Raw genomic sequence first — 15,449 nt, 5'->3', positions numbered from 1 at the left:
TCTGTCTTGGCTTAGTACTCTATCCAAGCACTTGGGGACCACCTTTTTGGGATATTTCCGTGCTAGAAAACGATTGCTAGCGATCTCACTATTTCTGATGAAGTCCTGATTCTTTGAGCAATTCCGTTTCAGTCTCAAGAATTCCCCATAGGGGATGCTCCATTTTAGATTTCTATCATGGAAGCTTTCCCCGTGTAGTGTTGCATTTGTCGCTGTGCTCTTTCTGTGTAGGGTAGTTTGAATCGCATTATTTTCTATGTAAATCTCAGTGTCCAGAAATGTTACTTTGTCTCGACTTATTTCATATGTGAATTTTAAATTAGTGGGGGAGTTGTTTAGTCTCTCAAAGTATCTGGCAAAGTCTTCCTCTGTTCCGTTCCAAATGATTAGGAGATCATCAATGAATCTCAGCCATAGTATAATTTTATTTCTCCATTCATAGTTTTCCGTGTTCCAAGCTAAGTTTTGCTCGAACCACCCCATAGTGAGGTTCGCATAGTTCGGTGAGAATGAAAATCCCATTGCGCATCCTCGTGTTTGTTTGTAGATCTGTTTGTTGAACAAAAAGATATTGTTGTTGAGACACAGTGAGATCATTTCGTTTAGCATTTCATTGTGTTCTCTGTATTGTATATTGCGTTTGCCCAGATAGTGTTTGCAGGCTTTTGTACCTATGGAGTGTTCGATATTTGTATAAAGTGACATCACATCCATTGTGATGAGTTTGTAACCTGTTTTCCATTGTACTTTGTCCAATTTCTTAAGCAGATCTGTTGTCTCTTTTAGGTAGGATGTCAGTTCTTTCACTAGAGGTGACAGAAAATGGTCGATATAGTTGGATACGGGTTCGAGTAAAGAATTATTTGCAGAGACTATTGGTCTTCCCGGTGGTTTCTCTTTGTTCTTATGTACTTTTGGGTAGTGTTGGGTGTTTTTTGTCCAAGTATTTCTGTTCATCTTCGTTGATTAGACCCTTTTGATGCCAAACAGTGAGTAATTTGTTTAGTTTGTCCTGTAACTCTGTTGTCGGATCTTTGTTTAATAATACGTAGCATTCTGTATTATTATTATTAAGGATTTGTAGAGCGCCTGGTGACCCGAAGGCATCCCCGCGCTGTGAACTGTAGGATGGCTCAGAAGGGGGAGGGTGGAGTTGGACTCACTAATTGGGGAATAGCAGCGTTTTAAGTTGTTTGCGGAAGGCCAAATAGGAGGATTCCATTCGCAATCTGCGGGGGAGCTGGTTCCACCGAGTGGCAGCTTTAACAGAGAAGCGACGGCCTCCGGTACGTGATCTCCTAAACTTAGGGACGTTCGCCAGATGTTCGTTGTCCGACCTTAGGGATCTCAAAGCTTTATACGGGGTGACCATTTCTTTAAGAATGGCTGGGCCTTGTCCGTTCATGAGCTTATGGGCGATACACATAGCCTTGAACTCTATTCTCTCCCGCACTGGTAGCCAGTGGAGTGTTTTAAGGGCAGGTTTTGCAGAAGACCTAGAGGGGAGACCAAGCAGCAGTCGAGCGGCCGCGTTTTGAGTTCGTTGCAACTTTCCCAGGGTGGATTCCGGGGCTCCCAGGTAGAGAGCGTTACTATAGTCCAGGCGGGCCAACACCAGTCCTTGGATCAGTAGCTTCCTGGAAAGGGGGGGAAGGAGGGGGAGAATCTTGCGGACCGACCGCATAAGTCCAAAACAGCTGCCTTTTGACTTCCTCTATGTATTCGGTTTTATTTAGAATTACGATGTTGCCGCCTTTGTCCGCCGGTTTGATTTCAATCATTTAATCATTTTGTAGGTCTTTTAAAGTTTCTTTTTGTTTTTTATTTAGATTACTGTTGCTTTTGTTCGGTGTCATTCTGTATAATTCTTCCACTACCGTTTCATGGAAAAGGTCTATTTAAAAGAACTCGTTACAAAACAGTAATCCTTCTTAAAAATTGCGAGGTACAAAGAAGTGGAAAGACTGGAAAACATACAAGGCTAACATTAAAAATATTAATATGTATTAAGTACACCAAGTACTAACAAAATACTATCATGAGTCCGTAAAAGGCAAATGCAAATTAACACACTCACCTGACAAATGAGCACAATTATTATATATTAATTTCGTTTTCACTGTACAAAACTTCACTGACCACAATGCAATTGTTTAAACACAAACAGGAAGTGATTGCATGCTAGACATAAAAGAGAGGCATGCCTTGTAACCTCATCCCGTGATCAAGCCTTCTTGCAGAGGCGAAACGCTTTGGGTTTGGCAAGAATAAAGTTCTTTCCATGAAGATAACTACGAGTGAGTGCAATCCTTTCTTAGTCTACTGAATCAAAAGACTAAGAGCTTGCTACATAATTATCGGCTGGATCCTGCCGAATGGTTTGTGCACCGCGCTGAAAACGGAGCGCCTACATCACCAAGGGATCCGCTCTGAACATATATATATATATATATACATATATATATATATATATATATATATATATTATGAAATGAAGAAATTCAACCCCTCCAGCAGAAAATTACGACCCACTTGGGTTGCAGTGGTGAGGTATTTATTTCATATGGTAGAGAAACAAATAACGAGTTTCGGCCACACACGGGGTCTTGATCCCATGACCAATTGCTCCAGTTGAATCCTTTTGAAGCAACTTCCACATCACACATGATATGACACTAGTAGACGTAGTGAAAATAAACATAAGTGAGAATGCATCATGGGTTGAGAACAAAACATTTCAATGTAAATCGATTGCATGAATTATGCAGAGTCTGTTACAAAACATCAAAAAGTCTCGGTATAGTCCCTGTATCAATTATGTGTCATTGTGACATGTCATTCATGGTAGAGTCCAAATATTTTCCATGGAGGTTAATGGTTATTTATTTGTAATCAGCTGTAATGATACTACTGCCTAACTTGTATTACTGAACTTGGTGTGACATATTAATTTTGACATAATCTCTTGTATTCATGGTCTTAATACCAGTACAATGTTATAGTGTGCATAACATTTCAGGGTCTAAGTATAGTACCTAAATCGTGTTGCTGAGCATATTTTTTCAAAATTAAATTTTGTATAAAACTTGCACAGTAGCGTACCACAATTATAACGAGAATTTGCTAATTGGTCTTTAGTCACACATATAAAAAGTATTGATTGCAGTTCAACTTCCACTCAATGTGAGTAGGGAGAGGTGTTTGTTACCTGGAACATCTCCAGCTCTGGTGCACTTAATTCCAAATATGGTGGTTATTTCTGTTTTCAGATCACTTGAATCTCTCCGCTCATGTAAAAGAAACAATTCATAGTTCAGTCAACACCCACCAGAGTTCATGCGACCTCACATCATATGTTCAATTGACCTGGCCTCCTAAACATAATGGCTCTATCCCAAGATATGTCTCTTCTCATTCATTATTACTCTCTATCAAACTATAATTAAATTTGATAAAAAGGTGAAAAACAACAAGTTAAAAAATTGTAGTTTCTTGGAAACTGGGAGATCCCTACTCTCATTTATAAGTGAGAATAAAGTTCCTCATCATTGTTCATTCTTTGTGGAAAGATCAAGCCAGCCTGTAAAATTAGTCGTGATTTCAGTCTCCGTAAGGCAGACAGTCAATTACCACCTCTTTGGTGTTTCAGAATCATGTCTAAGCCGAAATAAATGGCCTGTGTCCACTCACCTCCGTGATTATCATGGTAATGTTTTGCTGTGCTGTAGCTAAAATCCTTAATGGTTATTGCCCTCTAATGTTCCAAAATGTGTTTTTTGACTGGAAATGTCGTGGAACCAATATACCATTTCCCACACGGGCAAATTATGGTATATTCCACAAACTCAGTTCCGCAAGTGATAATTCCATTCTTTATGGAGTCGCTGTACTTGCACACTTGTGGAAATCTGTTCCTATTTTTAGCCAATTGTTTTCTCTTGGGGTAAAGTGGCTATGCACTAGCATATCTTTTGAGGAGAGGTTCCATTGGTTAGTGATTGATGGAGATGTTACGTTTGACTCTGAGGAATTCACTGTATGGGATACTCCACATAAAACTTGGTGGATGACAGCTGACTGCATGCACTATGGAATTCCCTTTCCCTGTTGTTTCCTTCCTATATAACTCAATGTTAAGGTTCCCATTCATCACTGTTCGTTTTATATCAAGAAAGTTCATGGTTTGCTGACCATGTTGCATTGTGAATCTAAGATTCATATTGTTCTTATTAGGTACTGTCAAATGTTAACTTTATCTGTCCAATGCCTTGTCTCCTCACCCCAGAGCACCTGCTTCTCCCGCCGGCTCACCATGAGGTTGGCGTAGCTTGGTGAAAAGCAGATGCCCATTAAAGTGCCCTGTATTTGTTTAAAATACTAATTTTCAAACATACATATATTTTCAGTCAAACAAGTCTCAATCATTTTCAGGATCATATGAGTGTGCTCTAACATGTGAATATCACTGATTTTCAATTTTTTTTTACATGCTTCTAGGTCATTCCTATGTCTTATGCTAGTATATAGACTCTCCACATCAAGGCATACCATCCAATGTACCCGCCCAAGGTATATGTTCTGTATCTTTTGTAGAAAATCTTTGCTATCTCTTACATCTGAGTTAAAATCATTCACATATGAGAAAAGGAAGTGATCAACAACGATGGAGTTGTTCTCTAGCAAGCTATTCTTGGAGGAGACTATAGGTCTCCCAGGAGGGTCTAGAGGGTTCTTATATATACACACACATACATACACACATAGCAGGTCCTTGAGTTCACTCTGTCCTGCCATTGGTCAGTCTGAGTTTCATTTACACTCTACTCCCATTCATTTCAGAGAATTGCATGGGGCTACTGGTGCAGTCCACGTGCCACTGGCTCTTTTGCCTGTGAGAAATTGAGTTTTTTGATCATGTGTGTACATCCACCTTAAAATGAGTGTGTTTCAGCATCATGGCTGGTAGACCAGTCCTTTTATTCCTTTCATTGCTTTGCTTCTTCTCTTTTTTATGTTTCTTCAGAAAATACTACAGCTCTACAGGCAGTGCTAACGGATTGCCTGCTTGCCACTCATTTTATCTGCAGTTTCCACTTTCTACGTTGGCACTTCCTCAGTCAGGAGATCATTTTGGAATGCTGTTGTCCATAGTGTATCATTGTTTTACCATTCCAAGATGGCCAACACATTGGTTCCAAATGGGGTGGCCATGCTTGAACTTTGAAAAACAACAGACTATATAGCAATAGCTTTACAAGGTAGACACCTGTTATATGTATAATTTTGTTATTGCAACTATATGCCCAGTGAGGCTGGAAGTCATCCTGTTTTTTCCACTTGTACTCATTTAATTTATCTTGCATATGCTGTTGAGTTTGGTGGTATTTTATTGCGGTTGTGACAGAGGGTGAATGGGAGAATGAGTCAGTGGATTGATGAATGGATGCACAAGTGCAAAGATGAGTGATACATTACCTGTATGATGACATATTGACTGTCTACACCTATCAGTGACACAAAAGGCACTCTCATTCATAAGCAAGACCTATTGACATTATCAATACTTGTTTAGTTTTAGCTGTGCTTACATCTCCCATTTATGACAGAAAAACAGTGTGTCACTGTGTTTTCAGATTTGCATGTTTTCATAACCACATTAAGGGATTCCAGTGAATAATAGGAAATTCTAGCACTGTTCAAACTAACAAAAAGAAAGATTACTGCCATTTGGTATTCAGTTGCAGTCCATGATGGCAACAACTGTTAAATAGCAATTAACTGGCTGTGATTGCTGTTGCAGTCACAGTTGGTTTACTTTCATTGAATGAACTGAGCATATTGAAGTAATGTGTGCACTCAGTGGGGACTGAGTTTGTTTAAAAAGGTAAGGCTACAAGAGCACTCACTCTGGCTGCCGGATGACGTGAAGCAGCTCTCTGAGGCCCCGGCAACAGAACACATGCACCACAGCACTCCTTGTTTTTGAGAAAGTTAACGTGACAGTCAGAAGTAAAAGCTGCTGGACTCTGTACCTCAGTCATCCTCATTCAATGAAAATCAAACCAGCAGTTCAAGAGTCAGAGCCTTAATTTTCATGGTATACTCCCCCTCCTACATAGTCGCCCTGGGTCTGCCCTGCTACTCGCCTATTAAAAGAATGGAGCTCCGCTGACCCTGCCCTGGGCTAGAGTAGTAAGTGTCCCAAATCAAAACCTATACATTGCTGGTAAAACCAGCCACATCTACGCTACTGATGTTGCTGTCCTGGTTTGAGCCTTCAGGGACGAGTATCGTCCTTGCCTGGCATGTGCGCAGGTGCATTGCGCCTCTCTGACGACCCAAAAAAACAATCTAGATTCCTTCATCACTGAGAACCTATTTGCTTTTTCAGTAGTGCTGCTTGTTGGTTCTTCTCCTTCTCTTCAGTGATGGTCTTGCTCCACACTTGATGCCCTTTAGCATTACCCGCCCACGATCAAGGGGCAAAGAGCCACCAATATTTTAATTCTCACTTTAGGGTTTGGTTTTACTAAATCAGGTCATTGAATAAGGAGCTTGAGGCCCTCTCATAAGCATGAGAGGGTCCTTCGCAAGCTCACATGTCAAAAACAAATATAGGAATACATGACAGCAGGCGGTTTCAGAAACCTGATGGATCAAAGATCCTTTCTTGGTAAATCCCATCTCTGATAAACTGTATTCCACATCCTGCTCTCATTCAAAACCAGACTACATTTGATGATGATATCACAGACATTATGCAGTGTTTGCCGGCACTACAGTGTTGCATGAAGAAAACAATAACAGCACATTCACTCTAATTCAACTAACCTGGGCTGAATGCTTTCACAGAGTCAATTTTCCTCCAGTGAAATATGATGAGTTTTCCACAGAAATATCGAGAGGAAAAGATATTGTGGGACTAAAATTTCCAGGCCTTAAAATTGAAAATAAAAATATTGTGAGGGTAACTAAACGTTTACTATATTTAACTTAACATATAGGCACCTTGATAAGCTTCAGTTTTTTGGATATGTGGATGTAGAGTTAGGAATAGTAAATCTTTACTTACCTACATGCACTTACCTTCAAAATATTTTGTTTCTCGCTATTTAGGCCTGGATGTTTTGGCCCTACAATATTTTTTCCTCGAAACTTTGACATACAATCCCCTGATGTCCTCACTCATAGAACCCACTGGGGTATACATTGGTAAATATAGGCCCAAGAAGATCAGTCAAAATTCCACTGGAAAACGAAATCCTTCTATTTAGTGGAAGCTGTGACAAGTTCTAAGTTGGAGGATTCTCCACTAGCATATTTATATCTGTTCCTAAGGCAGAGGCAGCTTGACTGTTCAATTGCCCAAACTCCTGGAATCTTTCACTTCCTTCTCATATTGGTAGTTTTAGTTACCATTTAACTTTAAATAGGATCCCCATAACCAGCTTTGTAACCTATGTAGGCAAAAAGAGTGTTTTATAATTGTTTTGACCAAAACACATGATCTAATGCTTCTGACTACTGTGGTTCGGGTCAAAAGACAACCTTGTCAGGTCCTGACAATGCTGTCACTATGCATACCAGACAAATCAATAAATACAAACATGTTACACAAAGGTAAATTGCACTACTGAATTGCCTTGCATTAAGTAACACGGTGGCAAATGCTCTAAGTAGATAGATAGGAGCCTAATTTAGTTACCATGCTGCTTTTTGACCACCTGCCACTGCACACCAACAGATGCTGGGAGCTCTTATTGCACAAAAAGACTATGTTTTATAATTCACATGCAGCCCTCTCATTAATATGTATAAGTCCTATATTAGATGCACTCATATATTTGGGTTCTATTCACAAAAAGTAGCAAAAGTGCAGGTGGAGATCATCTGAACATACTTGTTCTACATTTTGGTATTTACAATATTTCAAGGAGAATCCCCAGAGAGCTGCACCAGGTACAGGGTTCCAGCATTTATGTGAGAAAATCAGGTGATTTCCGCATGGAGGTATAGGATCTCCTGGGAAAAGGCACTTTTCTTTCTCCTTAGGGAAAATGCTTGTCCCTGAGGGCAAAGCCATTCCCCTTCACCACTAACACATGGTGGTGATCTGTTTCCCTTGCCACTCTTGAAGGGCATTATGCTAGCCCTGTGCTGGAGTAAATGTCCCTTTCCAAGGTGGAAATTTGAAAGAGAGGACCCATCCATGTGCTAATCAGTCTTGACCCTGCTCCCCATGTGAACAGTCCAGCCCGAACAGCCAAGCCAGGTCCTCGCTGAGCTGGAAACAAGCATCTTGCGACCAGTTTCAGGGTATCACCCCTCATCAGCCAGGCTAGCTTGAATCCAGTGGCACATTGAGCACGTGACCCACGTCTGGGCATTCCCTTCCCACTTAGGGGGACAAAATCAAAAAGAAGAGATGACGGATGGAATGCTGAACCAATCAAACATTCACCCTCAGTCACAGATCTGGACAGACATGTTTTTTTTGCTTACCACGCCACCCCAGTTTGAACCCAGCTACATGCAAATCAGTCTTGACCCTGATACCGATGAGAACAGACCGGCCCAAACTGCCAGGCCTGGTTCTCCCTAGAGCAGAAACAAGCATCCTGGGACCAGTTTCGGGGTATCACCCCTCATCAGCCTGGCTAGCTTGAATCCAGTGGTATAGTGATCATGGGACCCATGTTTGGGCATACCCTGTCCACTTCGTGAGACAAAAGCAAAAAGAACAGAATGCTGAACAAATCAAACATTCACCACCAGTCACAGATCTTGGTTTAATCCATTGTTTTTTTTTATCACCACACAACCCCAATTTAGACCCAGCCATTTACAAATCAGTCTTGACCAGGGTTGGATTGGGAAAGCAGGCAGTCGCGCATTGGCAAATGGGCCGGCGACTAAGTGTCACCTGAGGGCCAGTTTTCTTTAAGCCCTCTGTCACTCATCAGCCAGGCTAGCTTGAATCTAGTGGCACAGTGAGCTTGGGACCCATGTTTGGGCATACCCTTCCCACTTAGGGAGACAAAAGCAAAAAGAATAGATGATGAACGGAATGCTGAACAAATCAAACTTTCACCTCCAGTCACAGATCTGGGTTTAATCCATTGTTTTTTGATCACCACACCACCCCAATTTGGACCTAGTCAAATACAAATCAGTCTTGACCAGGGTTGGGTTGGGAAAGTGGGCAGTCGGGCATTGGCCAATGGGCTGGTGACTAAGTGTCACCTGAGATCCAGTTTGTTTTAAGCCCTCTGTCACTCGGCCCATACAACCATGTTATCTTCGCCAGCCCCCCAGCCAGAGTGCTGTATTGTAAGGCAGACTGACTGTCAGGGCAGGGACTTGCATCACTTGGCCTGCCGTCACAAACTTCAGCTTAGCCCCAGTGGGGCTACACAGACACCCAAAAGCAGTGTTTCTTCTCTCCTGCTGGGCTGTCAAACGGAGGCAGGGACGGGAATAGTAAAGAAGCAGCATCGCTAGGAGGTTGAGTGTCAGATGATATAGCCGTTGAGCAATCTTCACCTTAGCCCTCAATGCCCCCCCAACCTCTGAGTCCGGCCCAGAAGCTTTGTTGTATACTTCCTTTCAACTCTCTCAAGCTATTGCCCTGAGGCAATAGTGCGCTGGGGAGGGGGTGAGTGGGAAGCGGCCTCCCTGCGGATGCCTTCGGGTAATTTTCACCTATCTCCCTTTGGGTTCGACCCAGCCCAAAAGCAATATCTTTCCCCTGTCCCCTCCCCAACCGGGCCATCACATCACATTCAGGCCTTGGTGGATAGGAAGGGTGATAGTATGCAGAGGCTTTGCTGGGGGCCAAGTGTTGTCACCTCAGCCCCAGTGTCTTTCTGGGCTGAGTGTATGGTGGGGTGGGTTGGGGTGCGGGAAGGGGGATGTGGAGGGGGCCCATGTGTGTTTGCATAGGCCTAGCTGTGAGGCTACCTTGACCAGAGCTGCCAACTTTGGAACTCCGGAACTATGTTGGAGTGCTGGCGTTAGCTCAACATCCTGTGATTCTGGGTAAATCACTTAATGTCCTGATGCTGAAAAATAAAACTGTAGTTGATCTCCTCTAGTGCAACTGGTGCTCCTGTAAATAGATCCAATGCCCTTGGGACCAGTTCACACTATATAAAACTACAAAAAACATTAAAAAATAACAGGCCATTGTTCTTGTTTTAAAATTCTGCAAACGCTAGAGAATGATAATTGAAGGAATCTTTATATATAATAAAAACCTTACTACTTTTAAATATGGTTTTTCTACCTTTGTTAATTTGACAAACAGTCATGGATTATTAAGGCAGCTTTAGAAATCAATATAAAGTGCATTCGCCTTTCATTTAATGTTAAAATACATACTAATTAGGGGAATCAATACCGGATTGAGGTGATTTTTGTCATTTTTGTCCATGTCAGGATATCCAAATCCCCATCAGATCAGGTGTTTTGGCCCTTGGACCATTATATTTCACGTTGCCAGCCTGGCCAAAACTCAGTGCTTCTAGTTTTTACACCTTGTTACTGGCTCCATAAGCTATAAAATTGTAAAATTACCAAAAATTTCGATAAACATGTGCCAAATGAGTCTAGTCAATTGGTATTTCATGAAAGGGCACGATTCGGGAATATGGGTCACTTTTTTAGGAGTGCCCGGGCCTAATTGTGATCCAATCCAACCCTGGTCTTAACCCTGCTCCCAGTAGGAACTGTCCAGCCCCAACTGTGTTTAAGATAGCATACCTCTGTTGTGGGTTTCGATCTACTGTGCTTCATCAACTGAAATACACCCTCACAAGGGTCCCAATGCAATTTAGAGATGCACATTGTACCCACTGTAAGCTGGGTATTGCCTTGCAATATGCTTGAGGGACCTTTGTCTGCAATCCTAAAGCTGTAAGCTACTGCCGACAAAGAGGAAGCAGGCTTGCATTGACTACATCTTTGAAAATGGGTACCAGATTCTTTATACCGTTCACAAGGGAAAAGTACACCCCATCCTGCCATTTTTAGGTCTCGCTGAGCCCCAGCGCTTGCGCTGGCTCGGAGAGACATTTTGTATCTGGGAATTTTCAAGTGCTGCCTGTGGCCTAAAGCTTGAGTGCACGCGAGCGTGCACGCGCGCAGCCGGCAATCACTGATGCGCGCGCATCACTCGCATGCCGTCCCGTCCTAGCGATCGCGATCACTTTCGCTTTGATCGCGATCGCTATTACTTTCGCTTTCACGGCCGCGCGGCCGTTACTTTCACGGCCGCGCGGCCAATGCTTGTTTCTTTTGCTTTTGGCACCCCATGAGTGTCCATGTGTTTACTTGATCTCTTCTCCCCTCTCACCTGTGTGTTGCTTCCCCCTCACATCTCTGCCCTCCTGTGCGCTGAGTGTTATTCTTCCACCCACCATCTCCTCTGCTGCTACCCTTCACTGTTTTTTTTTTATTAACCACCCCACCTCAACAGGCTCCTCTATTGCTCTGCTAACCCCTTCACTCTCATCACCGTCTGTCAAGGGCACTGACTTTCTAACCCAACTCACACCCCCATTCTTCCTTGTTCCTTCGCCCCTCCATGTCCCATGTATTTTTTAGAGTGTAATATTATGAGGGCCTGCAATCGCATTTTACTATTAAAACATTTATTTCTCTAAAGGCTGTTCTTTTTGTACCTTTTATTTTTTTGTATTTTACAACTGCAAGATTGGCATGCGCCAGCTTGAAGCGGTAAGTTTAAAGAAAATGGCTGCTGCGTAATGATGTATGCATGTGTATACATTATTACAAAATGCACTGCAACAATTTTTTTTGTTGCCAATGCTGTTTAGCATTGGCAATAAACATTTAATTTCTTTTTCTAATGGGGCGAGACCTATTAACAATGCCAATGCTTGCTTCAACCTAAATGTTCATTCCTCACACACACCCTTTGCCCCTCAGACCTTGTCCTCCCCGTTCTCCCTCCTTCACCCATTCGTCTAACTGCATTCTCAGCTAGGTGCCCATTCACGCCTATTTTCTCTTCCTTCTTTCCTCCCCTACCTTTCTCTCTTCTTTCTTCGTCACTTTTTCTGTCCGTCTGTTCTTTGCATTTCCTCTCCCTTCCGCTTCTCCTTTTTCATAACGGAACATCTCTTTCCGCTCTCTCTGGTGGTCTTCAACTTGTCTCCATGTTGTTAAGCGTCTCCCTCCCTTTGATCCTCTTTCATCTTCTTCTCCTATCCATGTATGTCTGCACCTTGTTTATTTTCGTTCTCTCCGTCTCCTGCTCTCCTTCTTTTCCCCTCACCTCATCTCCTACCTGTCCCCTCTTCACCCTAGCCCTATTTGCCCTTCCACGCCTCTCCATCCCTTGTACACCTGCTCCCTAGATTACATTCCCGTCTTCTCTCCCCATTGCTTAACCTCCTTCCACGTCTTTCTTTTCCCCCAATGCTTCCCGCGTTCTCTCCCTCTTGTCATACCCTCCTACATTTCCTCCCATAGGCCCTCCTTTCCCCAAACGTCTACCAGTCTTACCTTAGCTTACCCTCGTTTTCTTCCTTTGTAATTCCTCCTTTCTTCCACCACTATTTCTCTCACCTAATTTCCTGCGTTCTCTCCCTCCCTCTTCCCATCAATTCGCCTTAACCCATTTATTTAACCTCTCACTGCTCCTTTCTCTCCCTCGCGCCTCTTCTCTCGCCTCCCACATACCTGGCGCCTGTTCTTTTATCACCCCCACTCTCTTTCTACCACCCCATACCTCCTGTTTCTCTCCCTTACTCTCTTTCGCTCCGTTTCTCGCGTCTCCCCCTCGTTTATCCTCTCCTTCCTCCTTCTCTCACCTCTTCTAATACCTTTCCCTGCTCACCCCCCTTTGCGCTCACATTTTGCTTTTTCTCAGAAGCGTTTAATTCCCATTTTAGCCCGGGAAGAGCAGAGAGGCCCGCTGCCTTTGAAGGTGGCGCTGTATGCGGCCCTCGGAAGGAATCAATGAGCCGGACGAGGGGTGGGGAGAGGGGGTTGGGCTCGGGTGGTGTATGAGAGGTGGCTGGATGGAGGCAGTGTGGAGGGGGGCCTGCCAGAGTCGCATCACAAAGGAAGCTCACCTTTCCCTCTGCCTCAGAAGATAAAGCGCTCATTAAGTGACATTTTAACAACAGGAAAAGATTATTAAAAAGCGCGCAGAACAAATGGCGACATCACTCCCCTTAGATGCCAGCCGCCACTTTTGCTGGGTCAAGTTTCCTTCTCACTTTGTGTTTTAAAGGGGCATACAGGAGAATTGCAAGCTCCCAACACACTGAACGGGTGCAGGCAGCAACAGCAGCACATGCTGCTCACCACCCTCACGCATACTCGGGTAAAGCACAGGCCAGAGCTCTCACGTTTCTTTGCACTCTGGACTTGTTGCCCTGTTTTTATAATTGGACAAATAGTTCGACAAATTCAAGAATGTAATACACCTGGACCAGCTATGCCACTCATACATTGACTTGGAGTAGCAGTGCATCCTTTGCCTGCACACACTGAATAGATACTGAGCTCCTAGCAGTCCCCAAACTTTCCTTCGCACACTAAACATGCAGAGTACTGGTAAATTAGTGCAAACCTTCTCTCACGCACAGACACACACACACACACACACACAGATACACCCCACCCTAAAGCATGCTTAAACTGTTCTCAACCTGTCACAAATGTTCAAAGGTGCAGAGGTAGAGGTAACTGTGTTGGCAATGACTGGAAGATGAACCCGACAGGGCAAAAATAATTCTGTGAGGCAGAGTCAGGCATCTCAGCCTCACATATCAGTGCCCCATGCTGGATTCGTTTTCACGGATCAGCTGATGGTCTACGCTGCACACCGGGGAAAATGCTCATGTCCTGAAAAGGGCTGGAGGTTGAGCGTGTAAAAGTTGGCCAACTATGGCTGAAACCTCTGGTGGTCAGAAAAGGTAAAGCTTTTGGGAAACCCCCTTTTTAGGTCTGGCCTGACCCAGCGCATGCGCTGGTCAGGCGAGACTTATTGAGAGTGCTCCAAAAAGTGCCACCAGGCCAGCCTAGAGCTACAGTGCATGTGCGCGAGCGCGTGCGCTTGACCGCGATTACTTTCACTTTCGCATCCGCACGGCTGCTTTGATGTTTGATTGCGATCATTTTCACTTTCGCGGGGCATAGCCAATAGGTCTAGCTTTTGGGACCTTATAAGTATTTAGTTATGCAACTGTTGCATAACTAAACACTTATAAGGTCCCAAAGGCGAGACCTATTGGCTATGCCAATGCTTGTTTTTATTTCGACTGGCAAAGATTTGCAAAATGTTCACTGCAACTTGACATTGTGGACTCGCACTTTCAAGCTATTAACTATGTGTAGAGGTAGGTTTGAGAATACAGGGCCTTATTTATGAAGGCCCGCGTCACATTTACGCCGCATTTGCGTCACTTTTTGTGACGCTGTGGCGGCGTAAATAATGCCCTATGTTGCGCCATATTTACGAAGTGACGCATCTACGTAGATGTGTCACTTTGTAAACCCCTGCGCGACATTTTTTTTTTTGTTGCATATTTATATAGCGCGAACTCGACCCGAAGTTATTGGAGCGCTTTACATGAGCACCGTATTTACATTACACTGTCAGGCACGGGGAGATTAAGTGATTTGCCCAGAATCACAGGATGTGGACGCAACCTCGAGGCTCGAACTCTGGTTTCCAGCAACAAAGTCGGCAGTTTAGCCGACGGACCACATCCTCTCCTCTCTATACCTGCATCAGGTATAATGTATGCCAGGTGGGCGTTCTCCCGCAAGTATGGGTCGTTGGAGTGGCGCAGTGATATCTATAAGATTCGCCAATCTGTCAAAACTTTATGCCAGCCTCAGGGCAGACGTAAGGGTGAAGCACGCCCTTTCACATGGGGCTTGCCCCATGTGAAAGGAACATTGCTGGAGTTGCGTCATACTTCTGACACAACCCCAGCAATGCGCCACTTTTGAGCTGACAGATACGTCAGTAATACTGACGTATTTGTTATTCCTTGCGACATGATGCATCATAAAGTAAATGACGCATCCATCATGTCGCAAGGAGGGCGCACTGAGAAGTATTGCATCCCTGCTTTCACGCAGCGATGCAAACTTCTCATAAATGAGTCCCACAGACTCTTCAAACCTTATTACCAGTGGATATTAAGTGTGCATTAGTTCTGAGCAAAAGAGATCCGAATGTGTGCAAACACTTTGTATCATTATAAATGAGAGAGGTTTGCAAAGTAATGATAAGCTATTTAAATGGTTGCCAGATTTATAGGAGTTCACTTCAATAGGACAACTTAAAAATCTGGCGAAGATCCGACTTCAGTAACTTACATTGGACGCTCCTGGAAGTATTCCTCGGTGCAAAGAAGTAACCCCGTCAGCGTGGCATCGGCCATTCCATCCCTTTGAGTTGAACT

Source organism: Triturus cristatus, chromosome 2_2 (genome assembly GCF_964204655.1).
Source record: "Triturus cristatus chromosome 2_2, aTriCri1.1, whole genome shotgun sequence".
Taxonomy (NCBI): domain Eukaryota; kingdom Metazoa; phylum Chordata; class Amphibia; order Caudata; family Salamandridae; genus Triturus; species Triturus cristatus.
This window is presented reverse-complemented; position numbering follows the sequence as displayed.